At 39.8% G+C, this 16,341-nt stretch overlaps 1 non-coding gene across 1 annotated transcript; it reads left to right on the top strand.

Annotated features, from left to right (window-relative positions):
• Positions 1-7,526: 7,526 nt before the first annotated feature.
• Positions 7,527-7,629, top strand: LOC142449735 (small nucleolar RNA U13). Its single transcript, XR_012784849.1, has one exon. It is a non-coding gene; the product is annotated as a small nucleolar RNA U13 (small nucleolar RNA).
• The last annotated feature ends 8,712 nt before the right edge of the window (positions 7,630-16,341 follow it).

Raw genomic sequence — 16,341 nt, 5'->3', positions numbered from 1 at the left:
GGATGAATAAGAGCATTGTACCATCCAACCGCCTCTAAGTCAGCCTGCGCTCTGTACACAGCGTCTTAATAGGTTTTATAAAAGACTTAATAGGTTGAAAAATCATAAGAACTCGAATGAATTATGCCTGTAAGAAGGAGCCTGGATTAAATACACAGTTGTTAGACTGCAAAGCAGGAGGTTGGCAGTTTAAACCCACCGGCTGCTCTGTGGGAGACAGGCCCCATGATCTGCTCCTGGAACGCGTTATGGCCTGCGAAGCCTGTTGGGCAGTTCTCCTCTGTCACATGTATAGTGTTGATGGGGCTGAGTCGACTGGGAGGTGCACACTAATTCTGCCAAAATTCCCTGGGTGGTACAATTTATTTACTCTCTCAGTTGCTAACCAAGAGCTAGGCGTTCATCTGAGGTCCCCATGACAGCAACTGGTACTGTCTACAGGAAGATGAGCAGAATATTTGAAGCAGTGCTGAAAGGTCCTCTCTGGGTTCCTAACCTAAAGATTGATGATGCTAACCCACCCAAAGGTGTATCGGAAAAAAGACCTGGCAAACTCCTTCTGCGAGGTCACAGCCATGAAAACCCTACATTGTTGTTTGGTGCCACCACGTTGGTTCTGGCTCCTGGTGACCCTGTGTGCAACAGAAGAAAACACTCCTTGTTCCTGTGCCATCAGCACAATTGGCCTTGGGTTTGAGCCCATGGTTGCAGCCCCTGTGTCAATGAACTTTTCAAAGGACTTCGCCATTTTTCTACGCTCCTCCACTTTACCAAGCACGATGTCCTTCCTCAGGAGCTGGTCTTTCCTGGGAGCATGTCTGAAGGATGTGAGAAATCTTGCCATCCTGGGAGCATTACATTTGCACTCCTTCCAAGACAAATCTGTTCATTCTTTTGGCACTCCACGGTGCTTTCAATATTCTTCATTGACACAATAATTCAAGTGTACCCATTTTCCCTTCCTATCACTGGTGGCACAGCTGGTTAAGCATTGTACTGCTAACTGCATGGCGATCAGTTTTACTTTTGACTCATCTGGGTTGATAATTACGTCAGAATTGACTCAAAAGCAACTGGTGTGTGGTTCAGGCCCTCCACCATGACTGTGGCCTATTCACTTACCTCCTTTTCCTACCTTGTCTCCAACCTTTGTCTCATTTGCTCTCTGCACCAACCAGCTGGAATTCCAATAGGTCTGTGGATCACATGCTACCCAAAAGGCTGTAGTCTGGGCCTGCTATGGAGTGACCTTTAGTATCACCCACTATCAGTGTCAGAGAAATATTCCTAGGTGCAGAATGTGTTACCCACAGACCCTGAAATGGCAGACCAGACATTGGGCTTCTGGTTTATGGCAGGGGATGAATTTTGCACAATACAGCAATGTGTCTTTTTCATGGAAGGAGATGATCTGGCATGTCCTTAACAGTTGGACTTCTAGAACATTCACTAGGTGGCAGGTCTCTAAATCTTTTAAGGATCTGTCTCCAGCCTCTAGAGGATGTGTCCTTTCAAGGTGTCTAACATGCTAGCCCCCTCTTGCTTGTTTTGCCTGATCAACATGGTGTGATCAGTGTAATGGGTCTATGGGATACTCTGCAGGATGTTCATGTGGTCCAGAGATCCTCTGAGCATATCCTTACATGGGGTGGTAGAGTTCATACAGCTTTGGGATCAAATAGCAAATGAAACAGTGTTGTTTTTTTCCATGTGAAGACACTTTCCATTCTTTTTCTTGATTGTGCTAGGAAGGAATATTCCCATCAAGCTCCTGTGGACTCATAGTGACCTTATAGAATAGAGTGGAGCTGCTCCCTAGGGTTTCTGAGACTATAACTCTTCAGGTGAACCGATAACCTCATCACTGTCCTGAGGAGCAACTGCTGGGTTTGAACTGTCAGCAACCCAGTACTGAACCAGCTTTGCTACCAGTGATCCTTAAGAAAGCACACACGCCTGCAAAGCGATTGACTCCATAACAGGAATGTGATTCCTTATTCACCTACCAAAGCCATAACACACCATCATGTACAGCAGCAACAATCAGATCTACAACCTGGTTAAGCTGGTGGTTGCTTATAATCATTTTTCTAATATGTATATGACGTCTACAGAGTAAAAGAGGCTTAAAATTTAATGCACTCACCATCACCTCTGCTTAATTTTAAGAGTAGCACTAATCTCCAACATCTGCCCAATTTTGTGATACTCTCTTGATTTATTACCTTGGCCAAAGGATCCTTGTTGGCACTATCATTAAGCATGTGGCTGCTAGTCAAAAGGTCTGTGGTTCAAACCCACTATATGTTCTGTGGGAGTTTGCTTCCACGGATCAACAGGACCTTTTCCCCAGGTGGCACTGGGTAGATCGAAACCACTAACCTGTTGGTTAGTAGTCCCGTGTTTACTGTTGTGTCATCCAGGATTCCTGCCAAGGCATAAAGGGACAGCTTCAGAAATTTCCAGTATGACAGCTCCTTTCCCCATGGAGCAAGAATGCAAGGTGCGAGTTATTCCGAACGAGTAAAATATGTCAATCCCAATTACACATTCAGGTAGTAGAGAGATGACCACTGGTGGGCAGGTGTATGGAGATCCAGCAGGCCCATCCTAAGTCAGAATTTGGTCAAGATTCCTTTCATTGCCCACCTCCCATATGTCTAACTCTATTAGGGAAGATGTGACGACATTTCAGATCACCATGTATTAGTATCAACTCAGACCTTCTGTCCAACTGTCCTCTATTGATCTGAATATGACTCTCTTCTCAGCACACAGCCATTCAAGCAAGCGGTTTGCTCTGTCAGGGGGACTAGTGGAATCATTTCAGTGACTAGCTGCTGAGGCTATAGGAGTTTCCCTTGGGGACTTCACATCTCTAGGGTCAGTGATCCCCACTATAAAACCTGGCTCAGCTCTAGAGACTGAGTAAGGGAATGGCATTTTCTTTGGGCAACTGGCACCGGCCTCCTGCTTGCCCATTCTGATTTTCTTGTGATTACACTGGCAGGCCACCTCTTTTTCCCCAAGGGGCACCACGCTCTAACAGCCATTTCCATAGCACTCGGCCACTCAAGCCCCTAGTGGCTGCCACTCTGATCTTGTCTATACTTATGAAAATAACGATCCCTGGATTTTGACCTTGGGAACTATTTCTTGGCGTCTGTTGTTCTAGGGACCCATCACTCCTATGACAATTAGTGAGTCAATTGAACCAGTCTCTTCTAGTTTCCTGCTGGTCTGTAGAAGGAGCCACCACTGAACACCACTAAACACCACTGAACACCACTGAACACCACTAAACACCACTGAACACCACTGAACACCACTGAACACCACTGAACACCACTAAACACCACTAAACACCACTAAACACCACTAAACACCACTAAACACCACTAAACACCACTAAACACCACACTAAACACCACACTAAACACCACTAAACACCACTAAACACCACTAAACACCACTAAACACCACACTAAACACCACTAAACACCACTAAACACCACACTAAACACCACTAAACACCACTAAACACCACTAAACACCATTAAACACCACTAAACACCACACTAAACACCACTAAACACCACTAAACACCACAGTGTTGTTGGTGTTAGCTTACCAGTGCCCAAGTGACAGTGTGACTTGAACACTGTCCTATGAAACACAGCTCTTGGGTGGGTGGTCTATTTTTATTTCTTTCTCTAGCGTATTATACAGTCATGTAAAACGCGGCATAGGTATTGCTTTGTCCAGACTCCAGTTGCAAGTTTGCATCATCCTTCTAGGTCCACACAGAGGGGTGAAACCCCAGACTTCAAGAGGGTGTACCTGGTAAATAACTCCCTGCATAGCATCCAAACTCAGCATCCAGCTCCGCAGGCACACCTCCAAATTTGCATTAAGTTGGACATGATTGGCTAACTACACCTCTTGCAGCAATGAGTCCTTTCTTGACTAGCACGTCTCTATGTTTGTCTCACCTGGTTTCTCCCCAGAAAATACCTCAGTGAGTCGAGAGGCCAAGCTCCAAAGCACAAAACGATTGCTATATTGTATTTTTAGTAGATGAACAAAAAATATTTTCTTTGATCTTTTATTAGTCCAGAGAATCACATGTCCTGTTTGTTTCTAAGAAGAAAAAAATGGGATGTTGGATTATGTACTTGTGAGACAGCGCTTCTTAACTCCAGTTCCATAGCACCTTGGGGTGCTGAGCTTTGTAAATAAGAGGTTCCATGAGAGATTGCGACTGAAATAAATGAACATGGTTTCTGAACTTCATATGCCACATACTGTTAGTGCTTACAGAGCTAAACAATGACAGAGCAGCCCTTCGGCTGTTTTGATGAAGGTCTTTCAGTCCTGGAGCACAGGCCTCAGAACTGTGGTCCTTTTCAGCTTTTGTGTGACATAAGGGAGGTCACTGTCAACGATGAATGCTCTGTTGCTCCAAAGGGAAAACAAGAGGTTAATAATGTCAGCCAAACTCCTCCGCCTCCCATCATAAACCACCGACTGACTTAGGAGAGGCTTATCCTTAAGAAGAAATTTTTATATGCTATCCCCTGTCACTTTGATGTGAATTATGTAAGTGTGAATTTAATTTTATCCGTGAGCTCTTTATATTTTAGATTTGATTCCTGTTTAGTTAGGAACCCTGTGGTGCATGTGTTGGGCTGAGATCAGCATGGCTGGGAATTGGAAATCACCTTTAGCTCCGAGGGAGAGAGACCGGATTTTTACTCTGGTGAACAGTTACAGTTTGATACCCACAGGGGTTTCTCTACGTCAGCATTAACTCAGTGGCAGTGAGTTGGGTTTTTTTTGTTTGTTTGTTTGTTTTCTCCCATTTAGTTTTTTAAATGCTCCATGGCAGTTACATAATCCTGTCAACTTGTGAAGGGGTGGAGTCTAGCCTGTCAGTCAGGTTGCAACTTGATGACCTCATTTGGAGGTGCAACGGATATAAATAACTGACGGGAGGCCAGATACACACAGATTCGCTGCTTGTCTTCCCGCTGACAAGCCACGTGGAGACCCCTGATGGAACCAAAGCCCTGGAGCTGGAGGAGCCACATTGAGACCCACACCAGCACCGAGATGCTTCCACAGCCACTGCATCCACAAGACTTTCCATCCACTGGCCTGTGATCTTCCTGCATTCAGCGTCATTGCATGTGTTGAATGAGTCTGAAGAAGAATTTATAGACTGGTATCTGACATATGGGCTAATATTGGACTCATGGACTTGATTTGGACTGGGATGGGATATTTTCTTAATATACAATTACTCTTTGATACAAAGTTCTCTATTACACACATATAAGTATCTTCAAATTTGTTTCTATAGTCAACCCAGACTAACACATGTTCTTCTGTTATTAGTTTTATGTTTTAAAAATATGTGGCTGGTTTAATGTGGCACTTTTTAAGACATAAATAATTAGATTCTAACACTATGCCTAAAACAAATCTAGAAAATTTGTGGATAAAGAATTACCATCTTCTGAGTCATTTCACTGCATAAAACACCACCCCTCGTTTGTCAGTTTGTTGTACTGGGGTGGCTTCTAAGTTGTCATGGCACCTGAAGATAACATTTCCAAAGTCGGTGGTGTCACCTATGGTGGGCAAGTTTCAGCGGAGCTCGCAGACTATGAGAGATTAATGGGGAAGGAAGTCAGATGACCTACTTCTTTAAAAAAAAAAAAGGCAATGAATACCTTATTACTGGTAGTATATCAAATTCAATCACCAGAAGATGCGTCTCTTAGATTAAAAGATACTCAAAATACAATTGGGGTAGGACTACCTCCTCAATTATATCAATCTTAAGCACATGGATGGAGTAAAGTTTTAGGACTTTCATTTACTAATAGGCCACTACTCAAGATGAGAAGAGCTGCTACATACATTAATAATTGTAACATGGAAGGTACACAGTATGAATCTGGGAAAATTGAAAATTATAGGAAATGAAATTAATAGCCTAAGTATTAGTAAGCTGAAATCAACTTGTGTTGGCCCTTTTGAATCTGACACTCATGCGGTCTACTCCTCTGGTGTTGACATATTAAAGAAAAACGGTGTCATATTCATTGTCAGAAAGAACATTTTAAGATCTATCCTTAAGTACAAAACTGTAGTATAGGTTAAGATCAATATGCCTACAAGGAAGACCAGTTAGTGTAATTATTATTCAAATGTATGCACCAACAACTAATGACAGATATAAATAAATTGAAGATTTTTTACAAACTCCTTCAGTCTGATATTGATCAAACAAGCATTCAAGATGCATTAATAATTGCTGGTGGTTGGAAAATTAAAGTAGGGAACAAAAAGGTAAGATCAGTAGTTGAGTAATTTGAGCTTGGTGATAGAAATGATTATAGAGATCACATGATAGATTTGCAGAAATAATTTATTTATTGCAAATGCCTTTCCTTTAACAATATAAATAGTAAATATACGTGGGAACCTCACTAAATGAAATGCACAGGAATAAAATCAACTACATCTGTAGAAAGAGATAATGGAGAAGCTGAATATCATCAATCAGAACAAGGCCAGGGGCCGTCTGTGGAATAAGACCATCAATTCAATCCATATTCAAGTTCAATTGAGGCTGAAGAAATCAAAACAAGTCCACAAGAGCCAGTATTACCTTGAGTATGTCCCATCTGAATTGAAAGACCATCACAAGAATAGATTTGACACATTGAATACTAATGTTCTAAGACCAAACAAAATGTAGGATGACATAATGCAAAATGTCATTAAAGAGAAAGGAAATAAATATAAAAATGAATGTCAGAGTAGACTCTTAAATTTTTACAGGACAAAGATTAGATAAAGTGGATAGAAAAAATGATGGTATTGAAGAATTGAACAGAAAATTCTGAAGGACAACTTGAGAAGATAAAGTATAGTATTACAATGAAATACACAAAGACCTATAGTTTGAAAACCAAAAGTTAACACTCTCAGCATTTCCCAAACTGAATGAACTGAAGAACAAACTTCAAGCCTCAAATTGCAATATTGAAAATTTTTCATGGGCCCAGAAAGTATCAAAAGAAGATAGAAGAACTCACAGAATCACTGAACCAAAACGAATGGATTGATATTCAACCATTTCAGAGAGTAGCATGTGATCAAGAACTGATGGTATTTAAGAAAGTCCAAGCTAACCGACTACAATGATGGTATCACTGCCTTGAGGGGGATGAACAACAGAAACCTGAGTGAAGGGAGGCAGTGGATGGAGTAAGATATGAAAATATCAATCATTCATCATTTATCAAGGGTGGGGGAAGGAGGAAAAAAGAGGAGCTGATATGAAGGGCTCAAGTAGAAAGAAAATGCTTTGAAAATGATGATGGCAACATATGCACCAATGTGATTGATCCAATTGATGTATGGATAGTTATAAGAGTTGTAAGAGCCCCTAATAAAATGATTTTAAAAAAACAAACTAGAAAAATTGGAAGCTGTTAAAAATGAAGGAGAGGATTCTTTTCCGGTTCATAAGCATGGTGATTGGGTTTTCGTGCATTTGTGTGACATGTGCCCCCATAGTCCTGGTGACGACACCAGCCCATTGCCCGTGTCACACGAAAGAAAATAAATGAAATGCATTTCCTTATTCTAAGTGTTAGTGATCTGCAAAGTGCAGGATTAGTCAACATTTCATTCTCTTCGCCAGAAGGTTGCGATGACTTGGAGTCTAAAAGACTAAGCATAACAACAGTCCCTGGAGAAACACATCAGGCATGGTGAAGAAGAGGGGCAAGAAACCGAGGAAGGCCCTTGTTAAGATGGAGCGATACAGTGGCTTCAACAATAGGCTCAAATACAGGAAGCATTGTAAGGATGGTGACAGACCAGGCAGTGTTTCCATCTGTTGTACACAGCGTTACTATGCGTTGGAACTGACTCAGTGACATTTAATAGTAACAAACTCAATTAGTTAGTTTTTCTCTTTTCAGCCAAAAAGGGTTGACTAGATGGTCTTTCTTAGATTTAAATTGGAATTCAATTACTCATGCACATATCACATATTACATTAGCTATGGAATACCATTAGAAATCAAAGATAAGACCTTTTAAGCCTACTTAGACAGATAGATGATAGATAGATGAATAAATAAATGATGTAGGGGAAATAAATAAATGATACTTCTACCTGTATTAATGCCCAGTATTAGTCTGTGAGGACAAGAAACCATAGTTTTTTTTTAAAAGCTTACAAATAGGTTGTAATAAATATATCTACAGAAATATAGCATTTTACACTGCAGAGCACAATGGCACTTTATTTTTTATTATTATGCATACAACTTATTGATCATACTAATGTACAGCGAGCCACTGACATTAATTTTATGCAAGAATTCCTTGGGGCCTGAACATTACTGCTAGGATCCCTTTAAGATGCAAAGATTGAGAAACATTGCTCATAGTTCTCCCTCTTCCTCCCTCCCCCTTCCATGTCCTGTACAACTAACGCATCAGGGTGGACAAGTCTGAACACCAGCACGTCCAGATTTTTGAATGGCTCAGAAATGATTTTCTTGGTTGGTTCTTTGCTGCTCTAACAAATATTATTCCTTCTTAACTATATTCAAACTTAGTTTGAGACACAATCTACTAACTCAACTACTGGGAAGAAAGGAAATGGCTAAAACGAACCGTTCTCTAGTGAAAACAGCCCAAAGTACTCGCAGGAGAAGGATCTCAGAATAAAATTACCGTCTAAACTTAGGAAAATAAATTTGGAGGGATGCCATGGCTGACTTACAGGCAAGCAAATTAAACTTAGTGAATTTTAAATTAATTTCACAGATGGTATCCAATTCTGGTGTGACTGGCAAGGTTCCAGGTTATATTGGAAACATAAGAAAAAGCAAAATCTTGCTTCATTTTTGTTTGGGGATGTGAGAGGTCTTATCTTTATAATTGTGTGTTTATTTGTATGTTTGTGTGAGTTTGTGCATATGTGTCTGTGTGTTTGCACATGCATCTAGTCAATACAATCTAAAAATTAACAAGGGGAAAGAGTAACCCAGTCACTATCTACAAAGACATAAATTTCCGTACACTTGTCAAGCAAAATATGAAGTAAGTATTTATTGGGTTTAGTTTTAAGAACTGCCAGATACCTCTTGTTATGACATTGAAAATGAACTTGACCCTTACTCAAGGGACAGGATTATACGCTAATGACATATTGCATTCTAGTTGAAATTCTGCGTCTGCATTTCTTTTTCATTTTTTCCTGTGGTATAAATATGAAAAAGGAATGCATCTTTCTGATATATTTAAATATACAGATATTTAAATATACATACCTATACACACACATACATGTACATTGATGTCCTGATAGTGCGGTGGTTTGTATGTTGAGTTGCTGGTGACAAGATCAGCAATTTAAATTGACCAATGGCTCCATGGAAGAAATATGAGTATTTCTGATTCTGTGAATAGTTATAGCCTCCCAAACCCAAAGGGAAGTTCTACTCTGTCTGATTGGATCACTATGACGTCAAATTGGCTCAATGGCAGTTATTTTGGGGGTTTCTTCTGTGTATGCTTTTTGTGTTTATTTTTGGTGTGGTATATATATGTGAGGCTTTAAAAAGTTTATGGGAAAGTGGAATTAAAAGATAAAGGAACCTTTCCACAACTTCTCGAGGCCTATTTATATATAATGTTTTTAACTGTTCTAGAGAATGGCAAGATAGTTACAGACATAGTAATAATTCAGGTTTCATTTTTCTTGCCCCCAAGACATTACTTTTAGTAATTAGTGAGAAAAACTATGACTATTTTTAAATTACCTTACTTCCAAATCCATTCCTAATGAGAGCTCTCAATAAAATAGGAATAGAAAGGAAGTTACTCAACATAATAAAGGTCAGATATTTTTTTAAATGGCCAAAATCTTACTTATGAGGAGAAACTTAAAGGCATTCCCTTTGCAAACGTGAATCAGACAAGGAAGTCCTGTATCAATATTTTGCTGTAAGTCAGCCAGAGCTATTGGACAACAAGAAAAAATCAAAGGCATAAGAATTGGCAAAGAAGAAGTAAAGCTCTATTTATATATGATGTAATTTTATATGTAGAAAGTCCAAAGAGTCAACAAGAAATTTGTTGGAAATAAATGAAAGACTTAGCAACGTGACAGGTATAAAATGAACATGAAATATCAAACAGATTTCTATATACTAATGAGGAGGAAAAGGAAATCAAGAAAGCTATATTGTAATTGCAACCCAAGAGAGTAACTACTTCAGAATAAGTAGAATCAAAGACACAAAAGAATTATACAAAGAAAATTCCAAAACACTACTACAGGAAATCAAAAGAGATCTCTATAAATGGAAGACTATGCCATGTTCATAGAAAGGAAGGCTTAACATTGCCAAAATGTCAATACTACTGAAAGTAATCTATAAATATAATGTCATTGTGATACAGGTCCAAGTTTCATTCTTTAAAGAGATGGAAAAACACATCACCAAGGTTATATGGAAAAGAAAGAGATCCGAGATATGCAAAGCACTTCTAAAGCAGAAAAAAGTAGGAGAACCATGACTTCCTGACCTGAAAGCCTACTACAAAGCTACAGACGTCAAAACAGCCTGGCACTGATACAGTGATAGATACTTAGGCAAATGGAACAGACTAAAGAACCCAGAAATAAATCCATTCACCTACAGGCAACTGTTTCTTGACAAAGTTTCGAAATATATTAAATGGAGAAGAGATAGTTTCTTCAACAAATGGTGCTATCAAAAAAGGATTTCAAAAAAAAATATGATTTTCATTTGTAGATAAAACAGGTTCTATACCTCACTCCATATACACAAACAAACTCAAGATGGATTAAAAACTAAAGTTTAAATCCCAGAACTGAGAGTTTATCAATGAAAAAGTAGATATAAATGTAAAGACCCTAATACATGACATAAACACAATATTAGACAAATGGGGGAAAATACACAGCAGAAAGCAAAATAAATGATTGGTACTTCCTAAAAATAAGACATTTTTATGCATCAAAAGAATTCACTAAAAGAGTAAAAAAGAAATCCAAAGACGTGGGGGGAATGGCAATGATATATAGGAGAATATTAATCTCTAATATGTATAGAGAATTGCAACACCTGGACAAGAAAAAATGCTCCTTGCTTCTAAGGATCATTCTGGATGTACTTCTTCCAACATAGATTGGTTTCTTCTTTTAGTATCTATAGTACTTTCACTATTCTTTACCAGAACCATAATTCAAATGCGCCCATTCTTTTTGCACTTCCGTATTCAATGTCCAACTTACATATGCATGTGGGGTGATTGAAAGGCACGCCTTAGTCCTCAATATATCATCTTTGCTTTTCAACACTTAAAAGAAGTCTTGCGCAGCATATTTATCCACTTCAATGTGTTGTTTGATTTCTTGATTGCTGCTCCCATGAGCATTGATTGTAGAACCAAACAAGACTCCCTTCCCGCTCTCTACTTATCATGATGTTAACTTTTGGTCCAGTAGTGAGGATTTTTGTTTTCTTCACAGTAAATTGTGATCCATATTGAGGTAATCCTTGATCTTGGTAATGTTTAAATAAAACCAGAAAATAACAAATTCTGAAGAGGGTTTAGTAAAAAGACTGGAACCCTCATAAACCACTGGTGAAACGGTGAAACAGTACAACCACTATGAAAATTGATATGGTGCTTTCTTCAAACAACTGAAACTGGAAACATTGTAGGACCCAGGAAGCCCTCCACTTAGTAGAGATGTAGAGAACACAGCCCAAGAAGATACGTGCCTACTCGTGTTCACTGCAGCACTATTCCCAACAGAAGGAAGATGGAAAGAAACTACAAACCCATCCGTGGAAAAATGGATAAACAAACTGTGGAATATAAAATCAGAATGGATAAGTAAGCACAGTGGAATATTTTGCAGCATTAAAGAATGATGATGGCATTGTTAGACATCTCTTGACATGCATGGATCTGGAAGACATTATGTTGAGCAGTTAGTCAATCACAAAAGGACAAATATTGTATTGTATGTTATAAAAACTCAAGATAAAGATTTCATATCAAAAGAAACAGACTTTGATAGCTACCAGGTATGGGAGGGGAAGAGAAAGCAGTAAAGTAATAGGTTAGTAGGTACACAGTTGCTAACTTAGGTGAAAGGCCAAAGATGGGCCAACATTTTAAAAAAAATTTAAAAACAGGAGATGAGTACAGAACTAGCCATTGAAAGGTTTGTTGTTGAGTGCCAAAACGATGATCTGGTTTGTATGTAAATCTCCACCTAATTTATAATAAAATACTTTTTTGTTTTTACAAACAAGATGTTCTTATTCTCCCTGTACTTTAAGTTAAAATTCAGAGGCTCCACTGTCCATAATTCCAAATATATAAAAATACACTCACTTTGCATGATAAATATAACCTAAGCAAAATTTTGGAATTTTAAAAAAATAATTTTTATAAATTTGAATTTTCTTAAAAATTAATTATTCATTTTATTCCTGTGCTTTGTTTATTATGTTTATATTTAGGTGTATTTAATTTGATATGTGTTTAGTTGCCATAATATTACAGTCTATAGTCATTTAATGACAGCTTATTTATTTTTAATACTAAGGACTTCTTTTCTTATTTTGAAGTAAATTCATTTTTTCCAGATCTTAAAAACTCCTCAGTAAATTTGTCAATTAACTTAGACACTGAGCCAATAGTACCTAACATTCAGTTGTCACTAATTAAAGAACTCTATTAGCTCTTTTCATTGTACTTAGTAGTGCAAAATCAAATCTTATACCTTGGTCTCCACTGTGTCTCTGCCTTCTCCTTCGGTCCATGTCATGCACTCTTTCTTTGATTGTTTCCAAGTCACACAGTGTTTTCGTTTGTTTGTTTTTATAACGGATACACCATGGGCTAAAAAGAGAGAAAATGGTAGATTGAAATGTACTGGGGCTTAGGGAAGAAAGTTTTTAGAGGATTGTCTTATTTTTATAAAATAGTGAAGACTTGAGATCACGCAGGAAGACAGAACGGAACCTCAAGGAGAAAGATCACCTGGAAAAGATAAGGTACTTATTTTATTGATTATTAAACTATTGCTTAAGTCAGTGGTTAGGCAGCACAGAGTGAGAGACCACAAATAAATCATTTAAAGGACAGATGTCGTGATGACAGAGAATGTATTGGTTTTCTCTCAATGGAGAAGAATTGTCTACGTTCCCTCACATAGCTGTTGGCAGGCTCAGTTCCTCATATTGTTGGACCAAAACCTTGGTTCCTCATTGGCTGTTTGCCAGAGACCACTCTCAGACCCTTCCCACGTGGGCATCATCATAGGACAACTCACCGCACAGCAGCTGCCTTGTCCTACAGCAAGCAAGAGAGCAAGAAAGCGTGAGCAGTCAACATGGAAAAGATTCAGCCCATTTTTAACCATCTTTGGGGATGACTGTCCTGTACTTCAGTCATTCTCTACTCACTGGTGGTGGTGGTGTTGTGTGTGATAGAGTCAAGTGACCTTACAGTGACCCCATAGGGAAAGTAGAACTGCTCCAGGGGGCTTCCTAGGCTTCAGTCTTTACTGGAGTAGATTGTCAGGTCTCTTCTCCCACAGAACAGCCAATAAGTTGATTCACTGCCATTTCAGTTAGCAGCCAAACATTGAACCATCTCACCCCAGGGATCCTTCTCTAACCCAACACCTAACCCACAGCACCACCATTTCTCTGTTCACCAGAAGCAAGTGGATGGGTGCAGCCCACATTTACGGAGAAAAGTTCCAAGGATCTGCATATCTAGAAGTGGAAACCCGGGAGCAATCTTTGGGGTTGCCTACAACATCCGATAGCTATTAGGAGAGTCAGCCATGTAAACAATGAACAATATAAAATGAGTAGTATTTTAATAATATTTTAAAGCATACTTAAAAGAGAGTACAATCAGGTGATTTTGAAGTGTTATTTGCATCTGGAGCAAGGAAGAAAATCTTCAGAAGTGAAATGTGAACTAAGACTTGAAAAATGAGTACTAAGGATTTGCTAGACAGAGAGAACACAATGAGCAAAACAGACGCACAGATGTGTATCGCATGTTTCTGAAACTTCAAGAATGTTGACAAGCTTCAAGGATTGAATGTTGGGGGAAATGACTAAAGAGGAGATTGCAAGAGAGTAAGGTCAAAGGATGGCGTTCTCATCTGTTACACTGAAGAGTTTAGACTCATCCTTCCTATTGAGAAGAAGCTACTAACGGTGTTTCAATAGGGAACATGTGTTCAAAAAAATAATTCTGAAAGCCCACATCAGAAAAAATAAGAAGTGCAGTAGCTCATTTGCACCAGGCTAGATAAAAATAACGATAAACTTAGTGAACTAACTAAGGCAGGGGCCAGGGTATGGACGAGTGGGTACACAGTTGAGATATGAGGACAGGGATGTAAAGAGCAAAGAAATAAAGGAGATCTCAGTGATCTCTGGTGGTGTAGTGGTTACACGTTGTCCTGCTAACCCCAAGGTCGTCAGTTTGAAACCACCAGCCACTCTGTGGGAGAAACGTGAGGTTTCTATTCCCATAAAGAGTTACAGTCTCAGAAACCCACAGGGGAAGTTCTAGCCTGTCCTATGGGGTTGCTATGAGTCAGCATCAACTCAATGGCAGTGAGTTTGTGTGAGCAAGGCTTCTGAGTAAGGTGTTGATGATAAGATGGATGAAGGAGAATGACTTTCATTTGGGATATGCTGTGTTTGAGTACTGGGCTCCAGGAATTGACAGAACACCAACTGAGATGTTTCAACCAACGGATGCAATACCAGAAGCATTCACTCATCTACCAAGAAATTTGGTCTAGCTACCTGACCTTATCGGAAAAAAAGACTGAGCTTCCTACTGCCAGAAACAATTACAGTCTCGGAAACCCACAAGGGTTCACTTTAAGTCAGTTTGATTCCATGGCAGCGAGTGACCTGGCCTGGTGGCACTATCAGGTAAGAGCTGGGTTGCTCAGCTCAAGATCTGTGTCTTAAATCCACCAGGAGAAGGAAGTGGCTGTCTGCTTCCCTACGTAGGATTGCAATGAATTAGAATCTACGGAATAACAGTGGGTTTTGACTTGGACCCAGACAACCAGCTGAAAGAGATTGAAGTAGTTGGTTTATTGTGGCAACCTGGCCGATAAACACATGTGGGGTGAATTGAAGGGCAGAGGGGTAAATGGCTCAGTGAGCCTCGCCTTTCTAGTTCTCGGGTCTCTTGCTTTGTGATGATCGCACCAGGGTGCAGCTGCTTTAGCAGTTCCCTGCTTCAGCTGGCAAGGCTCACTTCCTGAAAGACATCCCCAAGGAGAAACCACATAGACCTACCCCGATGCAGCCCTGGGTGCTGGAGCACCCATGTGGAGACCCTTGCCAGTGCTGAGATGCTTGCACATTCACTGAATTGGCTTTCCTCCTGCAGTCAGCATCATTGCATCTGTTTTGTGAGATGAAGGAGGACTTTGTGGACTGGTGTTGGACATTAGAGTTAATGGGTTAATGTTGGACTTGTGGGCTTGGGCAGCACTGGGTTGGGATGTTTTCTTGATGCACACTTAGCCTATAAAACTCTCTCTTATACATGAGTTTCTGTGGATTTGTTTCTCTAAAGTACCCAGACTAATACAGAGATATATAAAGAAAAGTGATCCAACAGAATGCAGAGACTATTGGTTGTGTTTGGATGATTTCATGTCAAGGAGACACTCTAGGCTAGGGGTGGAGTCAAACTTGTCAATCAAGTGGTAGCTTGACAACACCTCCTTGGGGATATGGCCCTTTGGATGAGAGTGAGGGTCTCTGGGAACTGCTCTCTCGCTCTTGCACAGCCATTCTGCTTCCTGCCTGCTGACACTCTGCCAGTCTCCAGAGCCCTGTGTGGGCCGCCTGAGCAGTGAGAGCTGCCAATGCCCTCCCACATTCCCACGAACTTTGGATCCATGAGAGTTTGCCACCACCAGCCTGGGATCTTTCTTTTTCACTTTTCTGCATCCATCTGAAAAGGAACTCATGGAATAGCACCGGATTTATGGACTTGAAATAGACTGGGCTGGGATGCTCTCTTGATAGATAATTAACATCACATCATTAATACCACATACAAGTAAAATTTTGCTGAAGACAACCCATTCTCTGGAAAAGGATATCATACCTGGTAAAGTGGAGGTTCATCAGGAAAGAAGATCCTCAATGACTGAGTGGCTTCGACAATGAACTCAAACACAGCGATGATTGTGCGGAA

Source organism: Tenrec ecaudatus, chromosome 5, assembly GCF_050624435.1.
Source record: "Tenrec ecaudatus isolate mTenEca1 chromosome 5, mTenEca1.hap1, whole genome shotgun sequence".
Taxonomy (NCBI): domain Eukaryota; kingdom Metazoa; phylum Chordata; class Mammalia; order Afrosoricida; family Tenrecidae; genus Tenrec; species Tenrec ecaudatus.
This window is presented reverse-complemented; position numbering and strand designations above follow the sequence as displayed.